The sequence below is a fragment of the Ambystoma mexicanum genome, chromosome 7q, assembly GCF_040938575.1.
Source record: "Ambystoma mexicanum isolate Mex_15411 chromosome 7q, UKY_AmexF1_1, whole genome shotgun sequence".
NCBI lineage: Eukaryota > Metazoa > Chordata > Amphibia > Caudata > Ambystomatidae > Ambystoma > Ambystoma mexicanum.
Genome location: NC_090941.1, coordinates 235,225,885 through 235,241,720, shown reverse-complemented (window position 1 = coordinate 235,241,720; position 15,836 = coordinate 235,225,885).

The window sequence follows — 15,836 nt, the reverse complement described above, 5'->3', positions numbered from 1 at the left end:
TGCACTCTGGTGAGAGGACTCAAGCTCTGGTTGTCCTACTTCTGGAGTGTCCTTAGGAGACTGCTCGAGCTTCTGGATGGATTTTTGACATTTCACTCAACTACAGAGTTCTCGACCCCTGGCACTCGGTTCCTGCAGCAGCAAAGAAGTACAGCAAATCGGGGAAGATGGTCCGGTGGACTTTGTCTCGGGGTTAGTTGGTCCCACTCACCCAAGGAAAGAAGTCGTCACTTCTGGAGCTTCTCATTTTGATCAGAAAAAGGAGTTTCAGCACAGCAGCAGTGCTTCACCTCGCAATTCCTAGGTCCAGGAGGATGCAGCAGGCTTTGTTCATGGTTTCTTTGTCGGGTGTTTCTCCCAGTGGTGGACTCTGACTCTAGTCCAAAAACCCTCGACATTTAAGGAGGTTTCTCCAATTCATGCACAGCCTAGGCTGTCAATTACCCTCTAGGGTGTTCAGGACAGCTAGCCAGCCCATCAGGGTGGGTTGCATTCGGGCATTCCTAGAGACAAAGATCAGGGGAGTTTCGTGAACCTCTGTTACATCCTGCCTTTCAAGACAAACTGGAGCCAGAGGCAGCTTTCAGGACTGAAGCCCACCAAAGGCAAAACAAACATAGGGCTCAACTCGGCCTCGACACACAGAGTAAAACCCAAGAAAGCACTCAAAAACAGAAAAACGCATTAAAAGAAGACCAGGGCCATTTTGACAAAAATTGTCACCCATGGGTGCTATTCTGCAGCTGAGGATTTAGCCTGCAATAGAAAGGCACAACGGTAGGAAAATTAAACCACTCCACTGCCACCAGCCATTTAAAGTAGCGAGGGTAACATAAACAATGTCACATGAAAGAGTAGGATAAGGGGCTACCATTTGTTCCCCCAGCACTCCACATAAGATGGGGTGTGCTGGACCTACAAAGAGAAAAGGTAAGTACAGTCTATTTCACTTCACTATTCTTGGGAATTGTAGTTAACACAAGAAAAGGTATTTAAACCTTATTAGAGATCTAAAGGACTTCTCAGTGATACTGCACTGAAGGTGCTGTGTGTCACCATACAAAACATAGATGCCTATGTTTGTCAGACTCCAAAAACAGAGGAAACACCTAATCCAATTCAGGTCAAAACACATGAGAGAGTGAGAACAAGGTCTCACTCACTCAAGGGTTAAAATGAACAAATCCTAAAGTCCAGCAAAAGAGGTGAGGGTCTCTAAGGTCGGAGGAATTAAGCACTAAAATGTAAATTATCCCTAGCACATGTCCCTATATGACATGGGCAGTGTGTGCATTACAGGTAATGGATCACAGGATGGGGAGGTTGATGATTACACAGACAGGGGTTTTTGGGAACAGGAGGAGGTCAATGGAATGAGGCAAACATGAGGAGGAGGAGGTGATATCATACAGGAGGAAGCTCCAACTGTTGATGGTCAGATAGACCTAAGCTAAAACAGAGAAAAGTGGATGGCTCCACTGACCCAGCCACCAGGGAACCCAGTTACTGTTGCTTTAGAAGGGGATGGGGGGGCAGCAGTATTTGCCCTGGACTCACATGGATCAGAACAATGTTATGAACGCTTTGTCTTCTGTTACAGAGGGAGAGGGCATGTAGATTTATGCCCTTGAGAAGCACACCACAGACATCACATTGGCCGTGGAAGACATTAAAGGTATGTTTACCTCCCTGTTAGAGGAACAATCAGACAAAATGTGGGAGAAGGCAGGTTATCCAGGAGTAACACTAAATGATGTCACTCACAATGGAGCCCATTCAATAACTGCTGTGTGTACGTGTGGAGAGTATAAAGGAACATGTACGCTGATAGGTTTGACATGCATTCCACCATGGCCCATACCATAATGGGGGGTGAAGACCCACAGCTCATATACAATACATACAAGAAATGTGTCGCACAGAGACAGGGGAGTTATGGGGCAAGAATTTGATTCTGTTTGATCACAAGTCACTTAAGGAATCCCCACAGAGGTAGAAGCAGATCTGAACAAAACTGTGGGCTTAGAAGCAAACGAATGGCCAGAAATACAGGCACACATAGTACATTATTGCAGACAGAAACAGGAAAAGTATAAGGACAGAGCAGAGCAAACGTAGAGGTCAGCGGTGAAATTGGTGCAGAAAAAAGTTAGCGAAGTTGAGTGTGGAAGGGTCATTGATAACCAGCACTGTGGCTGGACAACACAAGCAAGGCCCCACACGAGGATGGACAGAGGGACCTAGAGATAGTAGGAGAGACATTGGAGGTTTTCAGAAAGGAAGAGGACATTTCAGATGGGCAGGGGTGGTACATTTGGAGGTATGAGGCATCAAATGGGCCAGTAGTGCTGGTCCTGTGGGAAAATGGGTCATTTTGAACGAGAAAGTAGGTGCAGACCAGCAATGCACTATAACGTCCCAGCATATCGGCCTGCTTTTCAGCACCAGCGCCACTTTTCCCATGAGGCGCAACCACATTGCATCCCACAGATGCAACCAGAGTCGGAATCCAGCACAGTGAGGGGAAAATGATAGGCACTGAATAGTTAGGTGGTAAGCATTCTTTTTTTAGTGTTAGAACATTGGCCATCCCTTGATGTAAGTGATGTATGAAATTAAATGAGACAAACCTGGAAAACATGGAAACACCTTTTTTTAAATTTTTGAGTGCCACTCCTCTGCAAGAGCTGTCATGAAAAGAACAGGGCCAGGGAGAATAACAAAGAGAATTACTGGGATACTAGCTATACAAAGAATGATGGATACCCGTAAATCTTTTCTCAAATATTCTATCACTCTGTGGAGAGAGTTCCATCAGCATGAAGTCTTCCTTTAAGGCCCCTGGAGTGTGGAAGAATTGGCAATCAGAATGACAAACTGCTCTGCCCGAGTGCTCACAGCAGTGTTTGAAAGAATTCTTGTTTTCTGCAATAAACTCCAATTTGGAGTTAGAAAGGAATAGCCTTCTTGCCACATGCCAGCCACGTACATTGAATGTGATGGGGAGGCTGACAAGATAGGTACTGCCTGTAACGAGATTTAGATAATGGCAGAGAGGTGCTGGTCTGGTGTGTATGGGGCGGGTATTCATAAGGATGGTGAGATTACTGCAACACAACATAATTCACACTAACTTACTTGGACTTCTTTCCTTTCACACGGATTTACAGACATCTTTAACTATGAACAAGAGAGAAAGCAAAGTGTCAGGAGAGGTTTGCCATGAAATGTACATGATTAACAATGTCTGCTTCCATATAATTCAAGATTTTAGCCCTAACGTGTATGTTTAAACGTTCAGCAATTTATACCAGCACTCAATAAGGATAACGACATACATATTAAATAACAATCGCAAAAGGATGGCTTTTAATGACAAAGTGATGACTGTATTTTCTTAAATGCCGCCTGTACATTTGTAAAGAAAACAACAAAACGTGGGATCTGCCTAAAAACCTTGTAGAGACCTGTTTGAAAACAATGACAATATGATTCATTATCCAAATTAGAGTCAATGCATTTGGCCGTCACAGAAGAGGCAGCGTAGAGACAACTATTGTGCGTTCATGTGATTTTCGGAATACATTGGAATATTCACTCTGAAATGTCTGATCAGCACAACTGCTTCCTGCAAAATCTTGCACTAATCTTCCAGAAAATTTCTCAGTAAGGAACACTGAATCAGACAGAGGCAGGAAAGATAGGCTCTCCCCTATGTATGACAAAATGTGGAAGAAAAATGGACTAAATACAATCCTTCTCACAATACATCCTTTTTAGAAAAGTCAGCTAAACAGATCATTTCAACACATCCAGAAAGAAAGCAGCTTTCCAGATAAGAGGCATTATGGCAATACACATGTAACTGGCATGTCCCTGCGCCTCTCTTAGAGACAAAACACAGCATACAACCCTTACACGATGAACCTTAGATTGACATGTCTCTCAAAAAGTCATGGTTCCTTTGCACGGGGACTGATCCCTTTTCTCTATCCCTTCTCCTACTATATTTGGAATTTCCCACTATGCAATCGATATTTCTTTGTTATTGACGAGGGAGATGCTGGACTATATAGACCATTGTTATCATTTGAAATACCATACATGCCTGCACATAGGCTTCTCAGATTTCACACTATGCATGGACAGACTTCTTACTTCCACAGTGGTCTGCAGATGGAAGACATACACCAACTGCATTTAGGTAAGACATGTCTAAATATGCTGCAACAGTCTGGTATGCAAATAGAAGTGGAGGAGAGGATTTCACCTACTTAAACAGCTTTCCTTCAGGGCCTCATTCATCTTGAGCTGGGATGCTATGAAGATGTTAGCTCTTAGTTAAGCAAGGTATTGTTAAAGTTTCTATTTATAAGAAGCGCACATAACCCGAAGGCATCTAGGCGCTGTTACAGAAAAAGAACAAGAAGAGGGAGCGGGGCTCGGGGGGAAGGAGGACAATAGGATTAGTTGAAGAGAAAAATCTTTAGATGTTTCCTGAAGGTGCAGTATGAAAGTTAATTCCGTAGATGTGGCGGTAGCTCAATCCAGAGTACCGCCACACAGGCTGTGAAGCCGGCCCCCCACCCTGCCCTTTTCCTGTTGAATCTTGGTATGGTAAGGCAATGTTTGTAAGCTGATCTGATAGGCCCAGTTGAAGTGTGTTTTTTAATTGTCTCAGTGAGGTATTGTGGTGCCTCGTTGGTGATACATTTTTAGGTGAGTGAAAGTGTCTTGAACTTGATTCTGTCTTTTACAGGAAGCCAGTGGATGACTATTCTAACCTCTGAGATGTGGTTGTTTCTCCCGATGTCTAGAGCGACTCAGAGAGCATTGTTTTGAATTGTTTGTAGTTTTTGCAAGTTTGTTTTCGAGGTCCCACATAGTAGGGAGTTGCAGTAGTCCAATTTAGAGTCCATTAAGGCCCTGGCAATTTCGAGACGGTTCTGGGGTGAGGGGAAGGGTTTTCTTGCATTGATGAGTTTGATGGAATACCCTGATGAGTAGGCAATGTGGTTGACTTGGCGAGTCAAAGTGAGGGCGGAATCTAGGTAAACACACAGAGTTTTCACAGCGGGATCTTCTGGTACCTTTTCACCATCAGTGTTGACAGATATGTAGGAGTCAACCAGTCTGGACAGGTGTGACGGTAGGCCAGTAATGACAAACTCAGTTTTCTGCTAGTTAAGGCAGAGGCTGTGTGCAGCCATCCTGGATTGTATAGTTTCATAGCTAATGTTGGTACGACGTGAGTCGAAAAGGTATTCAACAGAAAGGGGTATCATAATTTGTGTGTCGTCAACGCAGTTGGTGTATGAAATGCCAAAGAAATCTAAGTGGTCGAAGAGGGGTTTGGTGTACACATTGTTTAGTCTGGTGGAAACAGGATGCTTGGAGAACAGCACAAGAGGTAAAGATAGGGGTAGCTGAGGCTTCTCCCGCAAAGACTCTGGAGGATCGGTTGGCAAGGAAGGAGGCTATCCATTTCGTTCAATACGGTGAGAAGTGTGCTGAAATAGGTAGTGCTTGACAAAGGAGTTTGTGATCGAAGAGGTTAAAGGTGGTGGAGAGGTCAAGCAGCAGGAGGAGTGATAGTGAGCCCTGGTTGTTGGCAACATCAAGTTGTTTTTGAGGTCAAGGATGGCTGTTTCTGTGCCATGTTTGGGGCAGAAGCCGGATTGATGGGTCCCTAAGATTTGGTGGAATTATAGCAATGCTAGATCTAGTCCAATCTATGAATGTGTTGTCCAAACAGGTGCTCCTCTGCTCCTCCAGAACCATTAAGGATCTAGTGATATTGTCAGATGTTGTCAGAGAGAAAGAGGAGAAAGTAGGAGGAGAGGGAGAGGTGGCCAGTGGGTGGAATGGAGAAAGAGAGTGTTGCAGAGGTTGCAGAAGAGCCCAGAGGAGGAATTAGAGGCATCCAAGGAGGAGACGTTGAGAGGTTTGGACAAGGAGAGAAGAGGAGAAGTCAGCTCATTCTAACAGGAAGAGGGCAACATGGCCAGGAGGCCGGTAGATGGTGGCCACATTCAGAGAGAGTCTAGGCGAGATAGAGAGTCTACAGATGAGACATTCAAATGAGGAGTTGGCGTGCGTAGGAATGACAGAAGCAGGGACCCACTCCAAAAAGATCAGAGAAAAGTGTCAGAGATGCGGCGGAAAAAGGAGGTGGCAGAGGAACCAGAGAGGTGCTAGTTGGAGTAGCGGGAAAAGGATGGAAGTTGACAAGATGCGGGAGACTCCTATAGAAAAGGAGAAGATTGGGCTGAGGGCCCTGGATCAAGACAGTGTCATTCAGATGGACATTAATGATGGTGTTAGAGGAGAGGAAGGGGGGCAAGAGGACCTCCCACCAAGTGCCACCATTAATGGTGAGGAAGAGATAGGAGAGAGAGCTGGGATCATATGAGGGGTCCATAGGCCTGGAGAGAGAATGAAAAGGAGGATGTTGGTTAGGGTCTAACTGGAGGAAGGGCTAATGTGGACATCAGCGATAGTGAGGCCAGGGTTGGAAAACAGAGGGAGGCAGGCTGGTTTGATGACCTCTCTAGTTGGTAGTTTGTTCAATGGGCATCCTGTGTTGGGCTGCTAATTGACACCATCTCATGCAGTCGATACAACAGCTACCAGGCATCATCTTTCACTTATTAATGCAATATCTCCACCTATCTCAAAGGGAAAGAAAAATTCAAATACACAATTTGACAACAACTCTAAGAGCTTATTAAAACGTTAGTCAGTATTTTACATTTATTTATTTATTTATTTAACATTTGTATCGCGCACTTAACCCACAGGCATCTAGGCACTTTTTCTTAAGAAATCGGTTACATTGGTTATAGAAATTACATACTTGGACACCAACGTGTCAGATTGAAAGGTTAAAGCATTGTAGATTGCAGATTACAATTAAGTCATGCAATGAATAACAAGTGTCAGAGGGAGGATTACAGTACTTTCTTACTGTTAGTGCTAGCTTGGTTACCCGTTACCTGGATGGTGGTACGTTTACAATACTTGCAGGCACTTGAGTGCTAGGGTGGATGAGTAGTGGAATTATGGGTGAGCAGATAAGGAGACATAGAGGCACACTATGAGCCACTGGTGAGGTAGCTGAGCTTATGTCAGTTGAAGTCTTGGCTCAAGAGCCAAGTTTTAAGGTTTTTCCCGAATGACCATAGTGAAGGGTCTATTCTCAGGGCCATGGGCATAGAGTTCCACTGTTTGGCAGCGAATACAAGAAAACTAGAGCCACCTGCTTTCTGTTGTTGGAATCTAAGGATGGTGACGAGGCCCGCAAATGTAGAGTGGGTGATTCTATTTGATTGTATTCATGAGACATGGCTAGTCAGGTTTACCGGGGCGCTATTGGAGAGGCATTTGTGTATTAGAGAGAGGGTTTTTAATCTGATTCAATTGTGTACCGGTAGCCAAAGGATGATTTGTCTGGTTGAAATGTGTTCATGTTTGGATATGTTGAGAGCTGCTCTAATGGCGTTGTTTTGCACAACTTGAAGTTTTCTGACATTGCGGGCAGTGGACCCTGCAAGAAGGAAGTTGCCATAGTCTACCCTCGATAGGACAAGAGCTCTGGCCGGGGTGATGCAGTTGTCAGTGGATAGGAAGGGCCTGCTGGCTATGAACAGTTTAGATGTATAAGTTGCTGCAGAGACAATGGCATTAACTTGTCTTGTTAGGGTGAGTAGGAATCAATGTAGACACCTTATGTTTTTACTTCCTTGGTTACAGTTATAATATTGCCATCACTGTTGAAAGATTTGTATCATGGAGGTAGGTTGTTCAGTTTGGACTGGCTGACAACGATGAGTAATTCAGTTTTCTCATCGTTGAAAAATAGTTTGTTTTGTGCCGTCCATGCTTGGATGCTAAGGTAGATTTTGTTTAATAGGTTGGAATCGGTGTCATAAGATCCGGTGATAGGTAAGAGTATTTGTGTTTCATCCACGAAATTTGTGTACGTCACACCAAATTTGTCTAGATGGTCAAAGAGGGGCTTGGTAAACACATAGTACAAGGTTGGCAACACACAAGAGTCCTGGGGAACTACGCAGGAGACCGGGGTTGGTTCAGCTGCTGCTGAGGGGGAGAAGACTATTGTTGTACGGTTAGAGGAAAGATTCAATCCACTCTATGGCATTAGGGGAGCATTGAGCTGCTGATGCTAGGTGTTAGCAGAGAATATTGTGATTGACTAGAATAAACGCTGCCGATAGGTCGAGTAGGAGGAGGATGGCTAGGTCCCCTTTGTCTTTGTTTTGGTGCATTTGGATTTTTAAGTCTAGAAGTGCTGTTTCCGTACCGTGGCCAGGTGGAAGCCTGACTGCCGGAGGAGGCTGTTGTTTTCTAAGAATGCTTCTATCTGTAGGTAGGCTACTCTGTCGAATATTTTCAAGAGGAATGGGACCATGGTGATGGGCTGGTATTTGGTGGGGATATTAGGGTCCAAGTTGGGTTTTTATAAGCAGTGCGAGTGCCCAGGCTTCTTTCAGGTTATCAGGCACTTTACTGGTGGCAAAGGAATTATTGATCACAGTAGTGATGAAGGGCACAAGCTCGATGACACAGTCTTTGATAAGGGTGGCTGGGAATGTGTTGCCCTGAAATCTGAAAGGCTTGAGGCCTTTGATGATTTTAATAGTTTCTGAGGTGGATACCGGCTTGAATTCAAATTTACTGGCAAATGTCTGTGAAACTGTGGGGGCATTGGCTGGCATGGTGTCTTTGCTGAGTTTCATTTTCTTAGCTTTAATTTTGTTTTGGAGATGGTTGATTTTTTCTGAGAGGGCATTTTAGACGTTAGTGCACGAGAGCTGTTCCTTGGTGTAGTGATCAGGTCTTGGGATGGGCGATTCTAGCTCTCAAAGTATGGTGAAATGTGACCTGGAGCTTGATTGGGCATTTTCAATTCTTCAGTTGTAGGAGTTGCCCTTTGCTTTGATGGTTGCTTCATTGTAGTCATTAGCTGTGGTATTGAATTGGGCCTTGTTTGCAGCTGTGGGAGTTCTATTCCAGATGGACTAGGCCTTTCTTTTTGTGGATCGCAGGTTTTTGAGGTTAGCGAAAAAACAGGAATTGGCATGGGCTATAGGTTTTGTTTTCGGGGTGCCTATGGGAGCAACTTTGTTGATAGCAGCTAGGGAAGTTTGGTCATATAGGGACACCATGGAGGTAAGGTCTGGATTGGTCAGAGGACGTCTTGTTAAATGTAGTAGCAGGGGGGACCATATTATCTTGGTTGATGTTCCTATGGCTTCTTCTTGAGTGCATTATTAAGGTAGATTGGGTTGGTTACATAAAATCATTCCAATGTAACTGTATATATTTTTAATCTTGCCAATGTGTTGAAAATTGCAATGATGGGATGCTACTGCCAGGTGGAATTTGGCAGTCTAGCAACTATTAAAAAGGAAGTTGCTTGAAATTGCACTGGCGTTGGTTAGCCATAAACTTTGAAAAAGCACCCTGCAAACATATCGGCCAAATTCTGCCGTCACTAGTTGTGTCTTTTCACAAGGCATGCAACATCTTCTTAATCGTTTGCACCTAAAAGACTGCTTGCGTTCTGCAGATGTTCCATCAAATGAAGGCAAAAACAGGCTATGATCTTTCTTAGAATATGTATCTAATTAGATCTAAAAAGCTATAATGTTTTCCTATTCTTTTAATACGTTATCAGATTGCTTACACTCCTGGTTACCCAGAAGATTCCCCTGATATTAAAATCAATGGGCCTCATTATGACTCAGACGTTAACCATGGCGCTATTAGCGCCATGGTTGACTCCAGTACCTTACTGATTCCGCCATGCTGAATGGCGGAATTACCGCCCCATTCCAAGGTTGGCGGGCGGTAATTTCCCATTCACCATTGGCCCTTCCCCATTCCCATTTTTGCCCCCATAGGGCTCAATGGAAATGGGGAAGGCGGTAATTACGGTACCGCAAATTGCGGTACCGTAATTACCTCCAAAGTCTCTTTGCGGGTCCCGACCTTAACGGCTGGTAAAACCAGCCATTAAGGGAGGACCCGCAAAGGGACCTTGGAATAGGGCGCTAAGGGATTACCAGTACTGGTGCCCTTACCGGTAACGGTAATCCCTTACCGCCTGGGTCGTAATGAGGCCCCATGTGTTAATAAATACTGAAGAAATGTTTGAATTGCCATATTTTCTGTTTTTCGCTTGGGAGGAATTCTGCTGAGCCATGTCTGGGAAAATCTCAGACTTCTTTAAGGAAAACCAATTTGTTTTAAAATATTCCAAAATAGTTGTATGTGGATTGCTGAACATTTTCACTGTGATTAATGGACACATTGTTGTGTGGTGAATGCTTAAATGAAAACATGTCATTCTAGTATTGACCACATTTAAATGTGGCCAGAAGGGTCCATTGCATATTTCAGTTAGTGATCTATTCTCAAAAAATGTCTTTCCTCAACATTATTTCCTGAACAGAGTACACTGATTAAAAAGTGAGCTTGTTTTAAATGAAATACACTAATCCCATGAAATAATTTATTTTTAAAGGTCATCAAAATTCTCTTGCAGTAGTTGTAGGTGGATTTTTTTTTCAATATTGTATGCTTAACCAAAACTCCGAACAGGAATAGAAAGGTAATATCAGAATGTTTAATACAATACTGCAACAAAATGCATCACTGTTTAAATTGAACAACAATGTGTAATATATGTAGACTACGAGAAGCCTGGCATGCATTTGAAGATCTACATCAAGGTAATCTCGGAAATTGTTCCCAATGCAAGATTTAAAATGACATAACTTTTTTTTTCCTATGCATTTTTTGTGAAGGAATGGGGATGTTCAGAAATGGATACATGTAATATTATTATTATTGTATTGATATTATTGTGTACTATTAGTTTTAGCTAAATTAGCTAGATTATAAAATGTCAAACACAATAGGACAGGGGAATAGGTGTGTGTTCTATGCAAATGCATCGGCGGGGCAGGCAGGTTGAAAGGGAGTAAACTATTGAACACTGCATTGATTCTCAAAGCTCTTGAAAAAGCAGGGGTATACGAGAAAATGCAGTTGGTGAATATTATGGTAAGAGGGGATAGAGGCTTAGCATGTTGTGCATAAACTCATAAGCTCTAGAAAATCGATGGTCCACAGAACAGCATGTGCATAGTGGTAAAACAGGTCTCTTTGAGGTACCCATAGAACTTTATTTGGTAGGCTGGCGGAGCCAAAGCAGTAACACCACCAGAGGCCCCTCTTTGTGTGTGACACAAAATCACAATGCAAAACAGTTCAGAAAGAAAGAACAGAAGATCGAAAAATATTGGCATAAGAAGAGAAACACATTTCTAACATAAAGCAGCTAACAGGTTGAGACTGCTAAGTGGGAAAAAGGAAAATAAAACCAGAGATATCTATTTTATGCGGAAGATTAAGTGACTTCATTATAATGAATTTCAGTTAGCTTATATATGTCTATACATTTGGGAAATGTGTAGATCAATCAGCCTATTTAGCAGAACTAAGATGGGAATTGGGCTGTCAAAAAAAAATACCTTCTGACCTACAAGAATAGTCAGAGTTCAATTCTCTCAGTAGAGGTATGTCAACAACATTGTCTGAAAAGGTTTCTATGTCTTGGACCAGAAGAGGTTTTGGTGAAGCCCAAAACTGGATGTGAATGCTCTTCAGGTGGATAAAAGTGGTCACATATGTTAAATATGTGTACTTGATTATAGGATCTACAGTTTGTGTTTTTATTTGTGAGCACAGTGGTGGAAGTGCAGTGCTGAAGGACAGTGCTGTTTCGCTAGTCTCCGACTGCTCCCTGTTCCTTTTCTATGGACCCCTTCACGGACTTTGCAGACGAACATTGGGACTTCGTTAAGATCCGGGCCACCCTGCAATTGAACTGATCCCATTGGCCACGCCACATTGGCACAGACACGTTTGTCACTTTGCCTTGTAAAACCAACAAAATAGCGAGTAGCTTTCACATCATTGTTCATTTCTTTTTTTTTGTAGAGGCTTGAGCCCCCCCCTCTTACCCAGCTTCCATATAACCTACAAGAACGCACATTGGCGTGCGCGCAGTGGTGGAAGTGCAGTGCTGAAGTACAATGCTGTTTCGCTGTTTAGCTGGTTAGCGGGTGTCAGGGTCGGCATAATAGATTGTTGCATTTTCTGTATTAACCCAGTCACTACACCCATATTATATCAAGTGTATTAATGGCGACTCAAAGATTCACCTTGAAAACAGGTATGCCAAATGTGCTTCCCATGCCAGCTCTATCAATAGCTCAGCTCAAGATGGCGGCGTCTAAAGCAGCCACCTGACCATCGTGTCTTGTTGCCAAAAGCGTCCTTCCCAATACTGGATCATTGAAGACCAGACCTAACAGATCAGCTTCCATCTCCTTGGATATTCGTACATTCTATTCCATATAATCTAGTAATAAGAATGACAACAAAACGATAATGTTGCCGGATACCTGTCTAAATCATTCCCCCACCCAGACGACGAACCAGAGTGAGAATCCAACTATTCATTAAGATTTACAAACAACAACTACCACACCATCGCTTCCATTGGAACATAACCATGGCGTGATGCAAGTAAGTCGGCATTCTAATTTGGCACCCAATATGTTGACTAGTGAAATAACGGATACCACTATGGTGTCTGTATGTCTGGCTGGGGAAATGCAACTCACAAATGAGTCAACTAAGAATAATTCTCTCAAAGTGCGTGAACCATTAGAGCCTGTGAGATGTTTAGTAGCTGCCCAACAACGACTCCGCAAGGCTCATGATATACTAACTATGACTGGGGAAGTTGACGATGATGCTAGAGATTTTATGGACATTTCCAGCAAGTCAAAATCACCGTTTCAGGAGATTCAATATATTTGCTCCAATTCTGGTGACTTAATACAGTTACAGGAGGAATATACATTTAATAACGTTTCCTCTAATCCAGGGCTTCAGTAGATTAACACCTCTTTTCATCACACACAAAATCTGGTTGGCAATACACCTCCACTGCCACAGAATAAGACACACATCCACTTTGATGATGAATCTCCATCATTCATAGCCCCCACTCCAAGACGATCATGCTTCCAAGAAGTAACTCAAGAACCAGAGTTCTTTATTCATAGAGTTCAGTCTAAACGTTTCTCATTTCCCGAAGCTCCAGCACACACTAAGTGCTATGAATACTGCTCTTTTAACTGTTGCTAAAATGTATGAGATACTAGAAACCAAAATGAACCAACAAACATCACTCTAAGAGTATCTGGTAGATCCGGTAAACACCTTAGGTTCTTCCATTGAGTGCGTCAAACAAAGTATATCGTCTGAGTAACCAGCTGTTGCAGTAGCTTCGGCGAATAACTCTGTTACCCAGGATAACAGTAATATTATGAGAAATGACGCAGTCAATGTCACAGCAGGCTCTGCGAAATCACAGCCCATGGTACCTTCTTATACTTCCTCTGACATAACTGAGAAGAGCACTGGAACGAGACAGGATGTATTGCATGATAATCTTCCGATTCCCGGATTGTCCAACATATTGCCGACTTTGAAACCAAATGTTTTTGATCTCTTTTCTGCAGAAAACACGACCTTCTGTTTTACAATCGGACTGGAAACAACCATGTAAATCGACCATGATAAATTGTTGTCACTCTCTCAAAAAAAAGAGAGAAAATACATAAATATTCAAAGTAAATTAGACAGGCCACAAGCAAATACATGTGTAAAAACAAATGCCTTAGCACCAAAAGATTACAAGCCATTGGATGATTTGGTAGCACTGTCTTTAATTGAGGTGCCATCGATTGATCTGAGACACACAACAGGCAGTTTTAAAAACACATCAATGGCAAATGCTCTTGCTAAAGTAAAAGATACTGCACCTATATCTACTACTCAAAGTGCATCTGATGCTTCACCAGTATGTCAAACAACCATTGCACAACTCAGAGAAGAAATACGAGCATCTATTTAATTATATATAAAGCAGAACACTTCAATATCAAAATCTCTAGAACCTACCCAAGAAAAAATCACTGTCTGTGACGGATGCAACTGTCACCTTGACTACACAAGATATTCACCATCAGTCTGAGAAAAACATCATGCAACAAACTCAGTTTCCTGCAACAAATGACTTACACCTGACTTTACCAACATCAGCATCTAAACAGACACATGACCAACAGCAGGATTTCAAAGATGTTATAGAATTATCAATCAATTCAGATTTCACACAAATACGGAATGCAAACCAATTGAATGCAGTTGTCCGTAATCCGATCTTTCCTGATGCGTGTGTTCATTCACAAAACTCTGATAGATTGATCTGTTCAAACAGGCCCCAACACGAGGCCAATCCAGCTCATTCTAGTATTCCCAGCCAAGTGTATCTACCATCTGTTAATACAAATGAACAACCCCTCCATAAGAATGGTTGTATCACTCAACGTAAAACTGCACATTGTCTAGTCCTAAAATGTCGATACTCACCATGTAAAAAATTTGTTCTGAACAGAGCCAGTATTCTGAACATATGTGGGGACATACCGACACAACGGAATTTGGCTTCAACTGATATTGATTTAATTGAATTCACCAACAAAGATGACCTATTGGAAGCCAAAATATACATGTGCTCCGGCAAGGTAGCCAATATGCTCTGGGAAACGACAATAACCCTGTATAATATGGGCTTTATACTGACACAAGATGCCAGGTCACAGACAGAACAAACAGAACGCCCGCAATTAAATATCTATAAGTCCGGATCACAAGAGGCCATAAAAATGACCCAGCCAACCATACATTACAAATCAGCTACACAAATATGTCAGGGTGGGTCATAATGTAATGAGGATATTCCATCCTTTAATGAAGGTACTACCACCGTTAACCTAATTTCCTGGAATACACGTGGCCATAACCACTTTATCAATTCCAACTAAAGCAATTTCCAGAAGTACAATATAATTGCACTCCAGGAAACCTGGCTCATCAATACGCCCGTATGGTCCACTCATACAATCATTTTGACCTTGGCTACCAAGAAAATAATGGGCCGTCCGATGGGAGGGCTCCTATTAGCAGTCAAGAAACTTACTGGCTTTTCAAGCATTGAATGTCCATCTCCCTCCTCATGTTTCCAAGTGGTAAAGTTAGTTAAAGGCCCCCTAACTATCATCATCATCAATATCTATTGGAGCAGACTAACTATGGCACCTGACATATTCTTTGAGAAACTGCTCCTAATACTTGATAAACTACTTCTTGACCCAGAGATAGTCCATACCATCATACTTGGTGATTTCAATTTGCACCTATTTCCCAATGAAAATTTTGAACTTGCACAGAATTAATTAACATGGTCAGTTATCATGAAAGAAAGAGGCTTTATCATGTTAAATGGTACGGTACCGGGGGACATCCCCACCCAGTCCACATGGGCAAGAGGATTGCAAACTGCCATCTTGGACTATGTCTATGTATCCTCTAATGTAATCAAACAGATTATTTCACTAACCGTGATTCCATCTAACCTAAATGACCACAAAATGCTACACATGTGTTGTAAAATGCCAGCAGAATCACATCCCATGCAAATAAACCGCCACGTGGCAGATATAAATATGAGCAATGGTGGCAATCGACTATATTGGACCCCATTCAAATTGCAACAATTTAACACTCGTCTCTATGAGCACTTTAATGCTCCTCAACTAGATGGATCTGACTGTTATGCACAACTGATGCAAATCTTTAAGAGTGTTATCTTGCCAGATCAGACAATC